This window comes from Amblyomma maculatum, chromosome 7 (assembly GCF_055883805.1).
Source record: "Amblyomma maculatum isolate TAMU_Amacu chromosome 7, ASM5588380v1, whole genome shotgun sequence".
Lineage (NCBI taxonomy): Eukaryota > Metazoa > Arthropoda > Arachnida > Ixodida > Ixodidae > Amblyomma > Amblyomma maculatum.
This window is the reverse complement of record NC_139350.1, coordinates 103,640,255-103,655,442: the sequence shown is the minus strand read 5'-3', so window position 1 is coordinate 103,655,442 and position 15,188 is coordinate 103,640,255. Positions and strand designations below refer to the sequence as shown.

General features: G+C 45.7%; 1 long non-coding RNA gene across 1 annotated transcript; it reads right to left on the bottom strand.

Moving 5' to 3' along the window:
* Positions 1-4,070: 4,070 nt before the first annotated feature.
* On the bottom strand, positions 4,071-9,232 carry LOC146184232 (uncharacterized). The gene is made up of 4 exons (XR_014708554.1): positions 8,930-9,232; positions 8,183-8,267; positions 6,959-7,067; positions 4,071-4,181 (listed from the first exon to the last, which is right to left on the bottom strand). It is a non-coding gene; the product is annotated as an uncharacterized LOC146184232 (long non-coding RNA).
* Positions 9,233-15,188: the final 5,956 nt, after the last annotated feature.

Here is a 15,188-nt window from a genome sequence, read left to right as displayed (position 1 = left end):
AATTACATATGTGGTGAAGAGATGCCGACAGGGCCGAATAAAACTTACCTCCAAGCAGACGTCGTAGAAGGAGGTTTTCATTTCGGCAGCGCATTTTCTGAAGATATCCGAGGGCCCTTCTGCACTTTGAAGTTCCCCGCGCACTCCATGCACGTGCTGGCTTCGTACAGTTTCTTACCGCGCACCAAGCAGTTATTCTTAAATTAAGTCTCAACATTCCCGATCGCCCGAAATCCCCCGAACAGCACGCGCTGTCGAGCTTGCTCAGCCATGGCTGTTTTTCCGCGCACTGAACCGTCACCACTCGTTTCGACGCATCGAGTAAAAGATAAAAACTACGGTAGAAATGCCGAGCGCCGAAAAAGCACGTGCACGCAAGGCCCGACGCCTTAGGGTAACTCTCCATATACAGCCTGCTCGTCCCGTCTTGGAGAAAACGTTTTTTTTTTCTTTTTTTTTAATGAGCATTTCTATCGACCAACTGAGCCCAGCTCTCGGCTGTCGCTTTTGGGTGGTCTAGCATGCCGTTTCCACATACACTGCCACCGAAGCGAAAAGCCAGTGCTGCGCATTGCACACTGGCTTAGTTTTTGTTTTATTTATGTCTTTACTTTCAAAGTACCATATTGTTCGGGTTCCGAATTCCTACTTCAAGGAAGAAAAAAAAACCCGTAGAGCCGCCAGCAGAAGCGCTCGCGTGCCGACGATGCGCTGCGCCCAAAGCGCCGGCGGCTTTCTACCAGACGGCATGAATGGGTAGCGGCTTTCTTCGCTTTGCTTTTGGTTTATTTTTCAACACACACACACATGGTACATGTGTCTGTTATGTACGCGTGTGGCAGGAGGCAGGAAATGACCGACAAACGTTTTCTTCTTACAAGGTTTCTGCCGAGAAGAGTAGACTTCGCGTTCACTCAGCCGCCTCTCTCCGATGAGCAGACATACCACATATGGGTGCGCCGGCGGGAGGTGGCGCTACGTGTTCCGGAGCAGTGGCGCCTCCATACCAGGGCACTAGGCCCATAAAGGGAAAACACATACGTTAATCGTTCTATCCTCATACGCGATCCTGGTTCGGGAGCTCAAAACGGCGCATTCGCTAGAAGAGATAACTGAACTAGGGATTGCACAGCGTAGCTGTGGAATTAAGAAGACAAAGGTTTACTTGGAGAGATGTCACCGCCTGCATGAAAAGTCGTCAGGCATTTCCTCGCTCTTCGTCTCGCGGAGAGAGGAAACTGCCGAAAAAAAAATGGCATGCCTCGGCTTCTCGCCAGTGATCCAGGTCGTTAAGAAACCTCTCATCGTTAACGGTAGATAACCGAACTCCCCTGACCGCTGTCAGCAGGAACCAAAGGGTATGGCGGCATGCTTTGTGCCTTTGTAGGGAACGCGTCCTAAACGCGCCGAAAGCAGGCACCACGGCGCTGGCAGCATCACCTAAACGTCTGTCCCCAAAGAGTTGAATAGGCCCCTTTCAAGTGAGCTGTCACAAATGGAAAGGAAGCTACCCAACCAGCGCCCGGAGCACTCGTCGCTGTGTACACGCGTATCAATTCTCAACGAGAAGGCTGGACCCTTCATTCTCTGAACAACATGGAAGAGACATCAAGAGGTGCCGCCTCGAGTCCTTCAAAATACCTGTCGCTTGCCTCTGCCTTCGAGTACCAAATTCGCATTCGTTTTTTTTTTGTCTGAGCCTGCCAATGTGCGCTCTTTGAAAACAATGTCCGCGGCGATCAATTAATCATTTCTCAATTTCGAAAGCACCGATAAAAAGCGTGCCTCCAGCCAGCCTCTATGTCAGCCGGGGCACAGAAAAAAGCAAAAATAAGAAACACCACTGGCAAAGAGCGCCGGCTTTGCGCGCACAGACGCACGAACATCCCCCCTCGTCCTCACTCTCCTTCTCCCGTTCCGCGTGCACGTGCGGCTGCCTGTAGCACGCGCTCCCGAGCGAGCGGGCTGCGCAGACTCCGCAGACAGCCGCGCGCAGCGCGGGCGCGAATGCGCGTAGGTTTTGTAGTTCCTCTCCGCTCCACTAGAAACAGGGCGCTGGCGTCGCGGAGCAAACTCCAGCTTTGGTTCCCTATAACGACCTGGGTTTCGACACTGTCTTGTTTCGTGCACACCCCGCGCAGACGACAAGACAGAGATGAAGGAAGGACACCACGCAGCGCTGACTTACAACGTGAATGACAACTAGAATACCAGGCAGATATCTCCATGCAAATCACATGCGATTGAATAGAACATAATCAGTGAGCAAGCACTTGTCAATATTCGTAATCAAGGTACCGTCTTCCTTTTTCTGACAACGCGACAGATGAAGCACTGATGCATTCTTCCGAGAGCCTTCCTATCAAGTGGGCTTCTATTACCTCCCTTGCTAACGAGTCACGGTTCTTTCCTAACACTGTACATTCCTTATAGTCTGGCGCACAGACGTCGGTATCATATCGTCATTTTCGTTGTCTTTGCAGTGCCAGCAGTGTTTCGCCACGTGGCCAGTGATAGCGACACGTGAGACATTGTACTCATGCTCCTTGAGTATTTCGTTAATACAGCGGCCAGTTTGGCCGATGTATCGCTTACCAGATAGTGGCAGCGAATATACCACCCCTTCCTGACAAGGCACGAATTGTTTAGCGTGCTTTATCGGGCACTTGCGCGATTCTTTATTCTCTGAATTTACATTCTTAATCAGGCTGGACAACCGTTTGGGCGCCGAAAAGACGACGTCAACGTCTTCACGTTTGCCAATTATTTTTAGATTGCGCGACACTTTGTGAAGATTTGGCAACACAACAATCTTCCTTTTCTTCTTCTCTTTCATACAATCACTTTTTCCATTTGCTTTTAACTTTTTCTCTAGGTTTCATGCCACGGAAACTAATAATTCAGACGGGTAGCCAGCCTTTGCCAGGCGGTCTACTTGGTTGCTGAAGCTATGCTCCATCATGTGTTCACAGGATTTGTTCACTGTGTTGCTAAAAACAGTATGTACAATTGCTCTCTTCACCAGCTTGGAGTGAGCTGATGAAAAAGGCAAGATGGGCTTAACAGCACGGGGCTCATAAGCCTAACAAACATGAGATGGAGTGAAATGAAGCGAGAGATCTAAAAACCTTATGAAATCATTCAATGGTACTTCATGTGTTAAAACCAACGGTGTGAGGCATTCTGAGAACACCGAAAGGACGTCAGGGAATTGCTGCTTGAAATCAAGATTGCCACAATCTAAAAAAAATCGAAGTAGTCGTCAACAAATCTAAAAATGCTACAAACTCAAGAACCTTCAAATCTCTCTTTCATCCTTCTGTCTCGTGCAGCTACACTCTAAAAAAAAAGGTGTGATCTTAGTCTTTTTGGGGGGTAAACTGCTTGTCGCTGAGCTAACACCTTTTTGGGGTAAGGTTACGCTGTGTCTTGGAAGACTAAGTATTTATACCATTGCATGTAGTGTAACATTACGCTTCTGGTAGCATAAACTTGCACCTTCACAAGCAGTGTAACTGTATTCTACCTAGGCATAACGTTGCACCTTTCATAAAGGCCTATGTTTTAGTCTGTCAATGGCATAAGCATACCCTTGCATCAAAAGTGCAAGTTTGCACCTTGATAACGTAAGCTTATCCTGTATGTACAGGTGCAAAGTTACCATTTTAGAGTATAAATTTATATTACGACAAAGAGCGCAAAGTTTTGCACCTTTATGGTGCAAGCTTATACCACCAGGAGAAGGATAACGTTGCCCTCCAAGCAGTTTAAAGTAATGCCATATTACATAGGGTATCTAAGCATCATCTTGTGGTATATATATGCTATCCACACAAGAGTACTATTACCAATCTGCATCGTAAACTTGGTCACTGGAAGCAGGAATAAAGCTAACCAATACATTTCAAGATTTTCTGGAAGGAAAGATTATGTTGAAACATTGCAATATCTTTGTGTCGTCTGGAGTGTGACAGTGAGCAATGTTTCAGGTGAGGTAGGCTGTGTCATGTTGTATTCAAGCCGTAAGTTATGTTGCAGAGTGAACAAAAAGGATTTACAGAACAATCGGTTAAGATAACATACCATGGTGTTTATTTTACCTCATTATACACCGAAGTTGCAGCAAGGGACTGGATAATCTTCTCCGCACAGTCAGGGCAGGGATGTACCACGTATTTGACCTGCATAGAAAAGAGAACTTGTAATCAGTTACTCACGAAGAAAGTCTCACAAAACATGCTTATGGAGTAATTAATTCACATATAAAAATAACACTGCACAAAGGGCAAGTAAAAAGGAAGACAGATGGAAATAGTGCACCAGTACAGGCTTCCAAGTGTTTATATAATGAGAATTGTGAAATCACACAATATATAGATCAATGAAAATTCTCCGAATTTGAGCTTTACCTGTGCCACTAACACACACATAGACAACTAGCACATTGCAATCTCAGAAAAAATTGACAATATGCTCAATAAGACACAATATACAATGAGACATATTCTTGTTAGGAGCAGGGTCAAGCCATAGGCATCACTGATGTTGGACTACCCAGAGGGTTATTTAAAGAAATATGAATGAAAACATATTGATAAAATAGAAGCTAGCCAAGTAAAGGCAAAAGATGTGATTTAAAAAACCCCTCCCTCTACTCGTTCATATGTGCAGTTCTCCTTTTTTTTATCATTAGCTTTTTATGTTAAACTTTGTTTTATCACCTTCACTTTCACCTTTGTTGTTTGCTGGTTTCCACTCCAACACCCAAACATTATAGTTTGCTTTCACACCTGACCATACCAGTGGTCTTGTTTCTAGTCACTATGGTCTCACCCTCCTAGAAAACACTGTCTCTGGTCCTTCATGACATTATCTTATGTTGCCTATAGTGTTAATGTTTTCCTGAGACTACACTGTCTTTAGTCATCTGATCATCCATCACAAGTGACAACTGCAAATCTCTTCTTCTTCTTTTTTTTTTTTGGGGGGGGGGGAGGAGGGATGGGGGGAGGTTCTTTTGTTCTTGCATTCGTTGTCATTTCTCATGAATATAACGAATGAAGCTTGTTCCTGCAGAGCTTGCTCCTGCAGGGGTATGTCTAAGGCCATTCTATTGTTTCTGCCTTTAGTGCAGTTTACATTCCTGGAAAAAGGCATGAATATACCACAGAGGCTATGCCTTATAAAATGCGGGATACCACTTCTGAAAGATGGAACATTTCATGCTAAAAGAGCAATGATAGCAAGGCACATCCAAAGCACCTTCTGCACATGTGCATTACTGCAGTGATGTCACAGATGCAGAATTATGTAGAGCATGACAATAAAATGCAACTTTTACATAAGTTCATTGCTAGTTTCACACCACACATCAGCTTATGCCGATGCCAAAAACTTCTCGAGACTGCCGTTTCACTTCAAAACTACATTATCTTGCTCAGGAGGCAAAAAACAATACACTTCAATACCCCTATAATTCCTTGAACAAACCACAAAGCTTGAGATTCTATGTATTGCTGTTTCATGTAATGCTCGCAGCACATGCAGCAGGAATAAAACTTCTCATAAACTGCAATTTGCCAGAACTGTCAACTGCTTATCTCTTTAGATGCCTAACTAATGAAATTGTAAATGCTGACCAATATTATACAAGAATGATTATTAAAAAGTGTTTACAACAAATTTCTCGAAGATTATATTCTTTACCTTTACAGATTGCAAATCATAAACTATGAAGAGACACCCGTGCAGTCTCTGCCGGTGGGTTGTGCAGCAATGTGGACTTTGGGTACCTGGTACAGCTTCAGGATTAGACTTAATTATCTGTTCTTTTTGTTTATAAGAGGCAATATGAAAACTGCAAAATTGAAGGCTATTAATGAGTGAGCCTAGGCCTAAAACCCTCCTAATCATCTATGTGGTCTAACATAATGAGCATCAAAAATATTCCTTTAAAAGCTTTGTAAGTTGGTTTTTCCACATTACATAACTAAAAAAGGGTGTTGCTGACATTTCTTATTCAGATAATATAGACATATTTTGTGTTTTTCATGATGCAGAAGAAGCTAACATGATTCTGGCAACAATACCAAGTGCAGCAACATTTTTTACATGCAATGTGGGAAAGCAAGACAATAGTTTTCAAATACGCCTTTCCTTGTTCAGTATTTTGAACTACATTGCTCTTTCAGAAAATTTAAGAACTGGGCTCACCTATAATATTGGGGACCCTCATTTCTGGTATATAATACTGTCCCCTAAAATTAAAATGCAAAAGTTAAGTCAATTTTGGTTGATTAGCCATTCAACCATTATCCTCTACCACAGACATGTCCACTGTGCTGCACAATCCAGTTCTAATTGTACTGCAAATTTCATTTCATTCATTCTCCCTTTATAGGCCCATAGACATGACATAAGGGGTGGGGGCATATATATATATATATATTTGTTAAGTGGTAGTGGTGGAACACAAGGAAAATACGCTGAGTACAAATGGCACAAAACAATATAAAGAACACAAAAGAAACAATAAAGCTGAAAGTGCTAAAATACCGTCCATTACATATCACCTGCAGTACTTCATTTTTAGTTTCATTCTATTGTGGACATACCTAGCAACATAAGAGCATGTGAGTTGTTGAAAATTACACCCATCAGAGAACATAACCTTACTGCTGAGAACCAAGTGCAAACAATTTAAATATTAGGTTTTGAAGAAAACAAGAAAAGAGGCATACATTAACAGCTCACTCAATAAAAAGAAGTCAACATGTTCAGATCGATTACATACTGAAAAAATTCCTCCCTTGCTAACTTGCTCAATAGCACTGAATGGTTCCAAAATCAATGTAATGCCAGGGCTATTGCTCCTCAGCATCGAAAAATATGCTCTTTGATAGACATAAAGCAACAATGAACAGACCACAATGCCACAGCTATGTCGAAAAATACATACCACACAAATCTTGCCGTAAGTAGTCGTCCAGCGCTGAAGAAAGCAGGTTGATCTTTAGAAGCAGGAGTAACAGCACTTCTACACCGTATTCCTCCTACTGGCAGGTACGCTGCAGCAAAGGTATCATTCATAACATTAACATGATACTTGTAACTAGTACATACATAACTATAGTACAAAAAAAAATGGCACCACACATGCCACAACAATGACTCAAATATTTTGACAATGAGCTTAAAAGCTACAACTCCTGTTCCTAGATATATCTGTAACAATATCTGCCACCTCTTTACAGTCGAAATAACTGCTTAAATAAACTAGAATAGCAGATTTATGACAAACTGCTAGCACAATGACAATACACATTAACTTCAATGAGGGAATGTCTCAGTACCAGTGAATTGTAGTAATGAGTATAACACAATGTCTGACAACAGAAACTACAGAAGGAAAAGAATGTGTTGTTATTGGTCAGGCATAGCCTCCTTTCTATGGGTCAGGAGGCTGAAAAGTTCAGAATGGAAATAGCTGAGTAGAAACTATAGCAAATCTCCAAATGAAAAATATTAGTGATATAAAAATTTTCCTTAGCTCGCTAACGAAAATTAGCACATTTAATCAAAATAGCTGTTTGGGCCAGTTGGTTCATACTTACACCCTAAAAGACCAGCGAAAAAAAAGAAAACAGGTACAAAGGAACACAAAACGTATTTCAGTGCCCGTCCTGTCATTTTTTGTTCCTTTGTCCCCGTAATTATTATTTTTTTTTGCGCTGGTCTTTTTATGTACCGATTACAAAAAGAAAGTCAGTCTTAAAGCAGAGAAGGGGTGACACATGGTTTGCTTCAACGCTGAAGACATCTGATCACCAGCTAACCCAGATTTTTCACTTGTTAAGTGATTTGATCGAGTCCAATATTTATTATCAGTTTTTAACATAAGTGATCAGCAAGTTAAATAACACCATTTACTCGCACACGCCCTCAAACACAATGAAACTCAATTGATAAGTCACTGTCTGGGCGTGCACCATATTGCACGGCATGAGCGAAAATGGCAACACGCAAGGAGACACACACATGGCACGCGACATAAATATTCTCCGACGAGAATCCCAAGCAGTATACATTGAGGCAGATGTCAGTGATCAGCAATATGTGCCACAAAAGTGCGCGTGTCAATTTAAACGCCCCTTTCTGGACGGAAACAATGCTTTGGACTTACCAGCACGGATAGCAGAGACCAGTTTCAAATTCTTTGAAGAAACGACAGTCTACGTTCTTGCGCAGACGAGACGAAGGACTTGAGCCTGCAGCGAAAAAAAAAAAAAAGCGTGAGAAATGTCTTTCCTGCACATTGCGTCACTGCGACAGTATACATGTACACGAATCGGCTCGGTCCCACCTCTGGTCTCGACGCCATCAGCTCAAAACTGCGGGGTTAAATCGGCGTTCTGAAAGCGTGACTTTAGGATATCAAGCGCGCTGCCTTCGAACGTACAAGTTGCTGGCAAAAGAACCGTAAACTTAACCCATCACCCTGCATGCTCTCCCGCATTTATGGCAACGTTCCCGTAAAGCAGCAACAACAGACGATCAAAATCGATTGTAGGCAGCGAGCAAAAATAATGCGGCATGCAAACACGTCAATGCGTATCACCGGGACTGCATTAGCGCTCGTCGACGCATACTTTCGACCGCGGGATATGCTTGTGAGCGTCGTAGACGACTAAAAATGCACCATTAACATCCCGCAAAAAGGTCGTGACCATCTAAAAATTTTGGGATGCGCCGCTCCTCCAGTCTGAACTGAGGGAGTGGTATGCTCAGGTTGGGATCCAAGACGTCGTGCTCAGAGGCCGTTTCACAGACAAACAAGCAGCGTCGCGGACGTAAGCAATAACAAAACATGTTCAGGCCAAGTTAAATAGCAGAGAAAAACACGTAAAACGAAATGTAAAACGTCACTTACATGCGCGGCTGAAATTTGGCGCCAAGGATCCGTTGGAACGCCACCACCGCGACGACCAGCCATCCGCCGTTTCATTCCGAAGTTCACACTTTCACGAAGTCGTTTCATAGTGAGGCATCGATGAGCGCACTCGATGAAATAATCGCTGAGAGCAACCGAACTTTTCTAAAAACACAGATGAGTACCAACGACAAAGAGCACGAACGCTGACTCGTGCGGCAATCGCCGTCGTCGTCTTCTCGGACTAGCAGAGTCGCAGGGAACGCAGGCAGGCTCAAGCAACTACGAACACGTGACGCTGCGTTGAGAATAAAAGCAACTGCTTCGCTTCTCGTCTCACCACCTTTCCCCCCTCACCTCCCCTTTCTCCCTGTTTTGCAGCGTACACACTTGTCTGTCCGCCCTTGTTCTGAGTTCGGCCTTGCTCTCTCCACGGTCAAGCTCGCGTAGGAGTCAAAAGACGGGACGGGTGTCGGGGGGGGGGGGGGTGAAGGGGGGAGGCACCGCTTTTCGTAAGAAGATAAGATGCTCCCAACTTTCGACGATTCCCCACCTCCTCCGGGGAAAAACGAGGGGTCCTTTTGTGGTAGCTCTTGAAAGGACATCGGACGGGAAGTAGGAACACAGCCGCACCCAGCTTGAAACCGGTTACCATCATAAAAAAAAAAAAAGAAGAAACAAGCGGCAAACTTTTTTTTGCTTGAGCTGCAGGGACGAAATGGTGTAAAGTCATGCGAGAGAGACTAACGTCTTCCGTGCGGGTGATTGCGCAGGGTATATTTAAGCCATGCGGTTTCAGATAGCATAAATCCCGAAGTTACCCTCCTTTTACACTCTTTTTTTTTAGAGTGTAGGAACACGTCGCTAAGGAAAGGCGCTATACATGAACCAATACAGATCCCCTCTTTCTGAATAAAAACATCGCCATTCCATTCCGCAAAAGTTGAGACGACATAGAGCGACAAAAATTCAAGGAAACCAGTAGTGGAAATTCCGCTCTCATTCTGAAATGCGACAGCACCATGCGACAGCACATAAACCAGAGTGGCCGTACCGTGTAATTGTCTTGGAAATTGGAACATGGCAATGGCATGTAGCTAGGTTTCTGCAGAAAAAACTGAATCTTTTGTCAATTGGCGACCCTTTTAGAGTGAAAAGCTCGAGAGATGTTATCACGTTCCTAGAAAGTAACTACAATAGGTAGCTTCTTGGATTTTCAGTCGATGTAACGGATCTTTATTACACCATTCCTCAAGCAGAAATTTTGTCTTCTGTTAACGACCTGATCGATGAACATGGTGCTGTCGCATTTCATGGTGCTGTCGCTCGAACAAAGGGGGCAAGAAAAAAAAAACGAATGAAAAAGTGACGGCGCGCTCTTTCGCAAAACTCGTGAAAGTGTTTTTCTCTCTTCTCTCTATCGTGTTGAAACGATGGTTGTCGGTTTTTCTTTAGGAATCTCGTACCGGCTCGTATCTCGCACCTCTGTTTGTAACTGGCGGTGCCGCAGCAGCCATCGCGAAACCAAGTCGCCCTCAAGAAACAGATATATGTCATTAATGCCATCACTCGGCGCTTATAAAGGGAAAACACATACGTTAATCGTTCTATCCTCATACGCGATCCTGCTTCAGGAGCTCAAAACTGCGCATTCGCTAGAGGAGATAACTGAACTAGGGATTGCACAGCGTAGCTGTGGAATTGAGAAGACAAAGGTTTACTTGGAGAGATGTCCCCGCCTGCATGAAAAGTCGTCAGGCATTCCCTCGCTCTTCGTTTCGCGGAGAGAGGAAACTGCCGAAAAAATGGCATGCCTCGGCTTCTCGTCAGTGATCCAGGTCGTTAAGAAACCTCTCATCGTTAAAGGTAGATAAGTCATTGATTTCGGATGGCAGCGCGACAGCAGCGAACTCCCCCTGACCGCTGTCAGCAGGAACCAAAGGGTAAGGCAGCATGCTTTGTGCCTTTGTAGGGAACGCGTCCTAAACGCGCCGAAAGCAGGCACCACGGCGCCGGCAGCATCGCCTAAAACACCTGTCCCCAAAGAGTTGAATAGGCCCCTTTCAAGTGAGCAGTCACAAATGGAGAGGAAGCTCCACAACCAGCGCCCGGAGGACTCGTCGCTGTGTACACGCGTATCAATTCTCAACGAGAAAGCTGGACCCTTTATTCTCTGAACAACATGGAAGAGACATCAAGAGGTGCCGCCTCAAGTCCTTCAAAATACCTGTCGCTTGCCTCTGCCTTCGAGTACCAAATTCGCGTTCGTTTTTTTTTTTGTCTGAGCCTGCCAACGAGCGCTCTTTGAAAACAATGTCCGCGGCGATCAATTAATCATAATTTCTCACTTTCAAAAGCACCGATAAAAAGCGTGCCTCCAGCCAGCCTCTATGTCAGCCGGGGCACAGAAAAAAGCAAAAATAAGAAACACCACTGGCAAAGAGCGCCGGCTTTGCGCGCACAGACGCACGACCATCCCCCCTCGTCCTCACTCTCCTTCTCCCGCTCCGCGTGCACGTGGGGCTGCCTGTAGCACGCGCTCTCGAGCGAGCGGGCTGCGCAGACTCCGCAGACAGCCGCGCGCAGCGCGGGCGCGGATGCGCGTAGGTTTTGTAGTTCCTCTCCGCTCCGCTGGAAACCGAGCGCTGGCGTCGCGGAGCAAACTCCAGCTTTGGTTCCCTGAAGCGAATATGCGTGCGCGCGCGCGCGTATGTGTGTGTTCATGTGCGTGCGTGTGTGTGTGCGCGCGCGTGTGTGTGTGCATGTGCGTGCGTGTGCGTATGTGTCTGTGTGCATGTGCGTGCGTGTGCGTGCGTGTGTGCGTGTGCGTATGTGTGTGTATGTGCGTGCGTGTGCGTGTGTGCGTATGTGTGTGTACATGTGCGTGCGTGTGCGTGCGTGTGTGCGTGTGTATGTTCATGTGCATGTGTGTGTGTGCATGTGCGTGCGTGTGTGTGTGCGCGCGTGTGTGTGTGTGTCTGTGTGTGTGTGTGCGCGCGCCAGATTCTGGTTTGCTCACTTCGTATGAAATGGTCACATGCACGCGATCTCTGGTGACCAACGAAAGGCGCCAAATGCGGTTCACAAACACCAGCCACGCGCTGCTTATTCGAAAGTGTCCCAGTGAGGCGGTAACCGACGAGAGAAGAGAACGTCCATCCCGTTTCATAACCGTCGCCCGAAATAAAGAATCTGATTGCAGCTTTCTGCTTTTCAGTAGCTGAGTATTGTTCGCGTAGAATCCTGCGCTAGATCAATGGAGCAGCGAAACAGGCATTGAGCGAGTTGATACATCTTCGAAAATTTTACCCGCGCTGCGACAGGGGACAAAGGAGAGAGGGAAGGAAAACTTCTCTCCAGCATGAGTGGTGTGGGAGAGGGGCTTCTCTTTAAGCCTGACGGTGTATATCCTGTCTGCTGTACAAACACGTAACCATTCCTAGGCACGAATATGTATCAATGCTAGCTTTCGCCCGTCAATCAAAGCAGAGTTTGACGGGCATTTTAGGCCTAACAACTTTCCGTCGGTCACGGTCGAGCTCGCCAAAGGCTGCCAGAGCGCTGCACCTGCGCGGGGCAACATTTCCATTATCGGAGCGCCGGACACGCCTCGGAGTGAGGTGAACGGGCTAATCGACAAACGGCATCTCGCGCGTCGCCGGCCCACATGGTCAGGTCAGAGCGGCGGCGCACTGAAGAGGAGGCATTAGCTGCCACTGGCGCCCGCCGCGCAACACCGCACTTCGAGCGAAGGGCGCAGTAATTACACTGCACCGGGCGCTACAAAAGGGTCCACAGCAGCCGCCGTCACGGCCCGCTCTCCTTCCATTCCTCCCTCGGCCTGCGGAATCAAATTTAATCCGCGAAATAGGAAACTTAAATCCTTTCATCGAGGTCGCGAAAATGAGCTTGCAAATTGAATTAGAAGCCGAGCGCACCCGCGCGCTTTCTCGCTCGCCCGTCCGCACTGCTCGTGGCCAGCAGACGACAGGGTTAACTGCTGCCGTCGCCGCCGCCCGATGCGTGAGGCTTGAGGAACCAGAGTCAAAAATAAAATGCATACCCTAACAAAGCTGCAAGCTGTGAACGAAGCAGTTCGCACCTTCGCGGAGATCAGGTCGTCAGATTACGACGGCAAAGAAAAGGAAACGAAAAGTATTTTGAGGAGGATAATTCGAGGGCTATGCCACACACGCAGTGCAAAATTCTTCGCTTTGCTGGTAACAAACTAACGACAAAGCGACTGCAACAGGCCAACAGTCGGATTAATGGACCCACTAATGGGTTAACGGCTCGGGGAAATGTCTTCGCCGGCGGCTTGATTAGAGCCTTGCTTCTCCTCTGACTCGTCCCAAGTGCTCCCCGGCTGAGTGCGTCGCGTGAGTGTCCACGTTGCAAGCATCAAGCCGTCGATCCACGGACAGTTGCTATACGAGTACGAAGGGGCTAGCCAGCTTTTCGCCAGGGCGTTCTTAGAGGGGGAGAGGGGGGGGAGGGTGATGTTAACTTCCCAAACCGAAATCAGTGTAAGGTGTCTTTTTCTTTTCATACCAGCTTCCTCTTAAGTAGTGTATGTCATTGTACAGTAAAGCGGCAGTCAAAAAAAGTCTGTAATTCCGGACCAAATTAGAAAGCAGGAATGAGGCTCAACTCCGCAATATCAGAACGTATACACGGTTACAACATATCTCAAGAAAAAATGTTGGATGGCATGGTGGTCACCACGAATGTCCCCGTAGCATAACGCTTCTCTGCGCACTTACCACAGCACACATACGACGCTTTCAAATTCCAGCATGGATGGAATTAAGCATTTCAGGAAGTTCCGAATTATTTTGATTATCTTATTTTGGAGCGACAGTGCGAAAGGCCGCTTTCATCTGAAAATCCAGCCTTGTCGGTGCTGTGAGTGAAAAATCACGAGCACTGACCGGTCTGGAAGGTGCACGTAGAAACAAAGCCGAGCACTGATTGTTCGATGGGTTGTGTGAATTCAAGAGACCACAGGTTCGGAGGAGTTACCAATTATCTTTCTTCATTTAAGGTGGAGGGTTGGCTGAGAATCAACTTTCCACAGCTATTAGATGTCGAATCAGACACGCTGCTCTTAAAGGCGTCAATGCAGTTTCTTACGGCTTGGTTAAAGCGAAGCTTTAATACTGTGTTGGGAGATCATTTACAACCGGCAACAAGATAACGGGGTAGCTTGGGACTGTATACTAAGAAGAAGACTGTAATAATACCAATACTAATAATACTAATAATAATACTATACTAATAAGAAGGGGCAGTGTACAGCCGGCAGCGAGTACAAACACCTTGGCATATTCTATTAGATTTCACTATTGGCGCCAGCAACGAGGACCTGAGGGTAGAGCTCGCGTTTTAAGAAAAAACATAATATTTAGAATTGGCCAAGAAAGCAATTTTTGAGCGCACTGTGACGCCATGGTGTCTCCTTTCGTTGCGGCGAACATTGCAACAGCCTGGAGCGTTTGAAGTGAATACTACATTTGACGACGTCTACGCTATGACTGTGACTATACGTTTGTCTACTTGAGGCAGCCTATATTTGCTCTCTTAAAAATAAACTGCCAGCTATTTTTATTCCTAATCCTGCTTGATTCGCTTTTAAAGTAGTTTCGAAAAAGAAATTACATAGCCAAAGATGCCCCTATAATTGTGGCGCTGCTATAGGCAAAAACGCTAGTTAGTATCTGTGGCAGATGCCACCTGGCGTATTTAGTTCATATGTTCATTTTGTGATATCTAAATCTAATTTGTTGCTCTTCATTATAGCTCTACGGATTTGAAGAAGTCTCAAGCCACTCACCGCTGATGTCAAAAAACTCCTTCGGTTTGGCGCAGTGCATTTCCGACACTGTACCCCGTACAATTCATAAACGATTGGGTTAACCAAGAGAACCAACCGGACACTCATCAACATGATTTACATGTACGTCGCTGCCAAACACATTAACGGAGAGTCTGTGCTGCCATTCATAACATAAGTATACAATACCGCTCAGTAGGAGACATATTTATAATCACTTCTCCCTCTCCGATTTCCTCACACCACTTTTTTTTTACCTACCCTGTCCTGTCTCCCTATCGCTCACCTCTTTGATTTCGTCTACCGCTTTCTCAATATCCCTTTATTTTCGCCGCCCCAGTACAGGTGCTTTAAATATCAGATAGCAGATACCGGGGCTGGCAAACATATTTTCCTTCCTTTTGGATATATAACAAAATAACCACA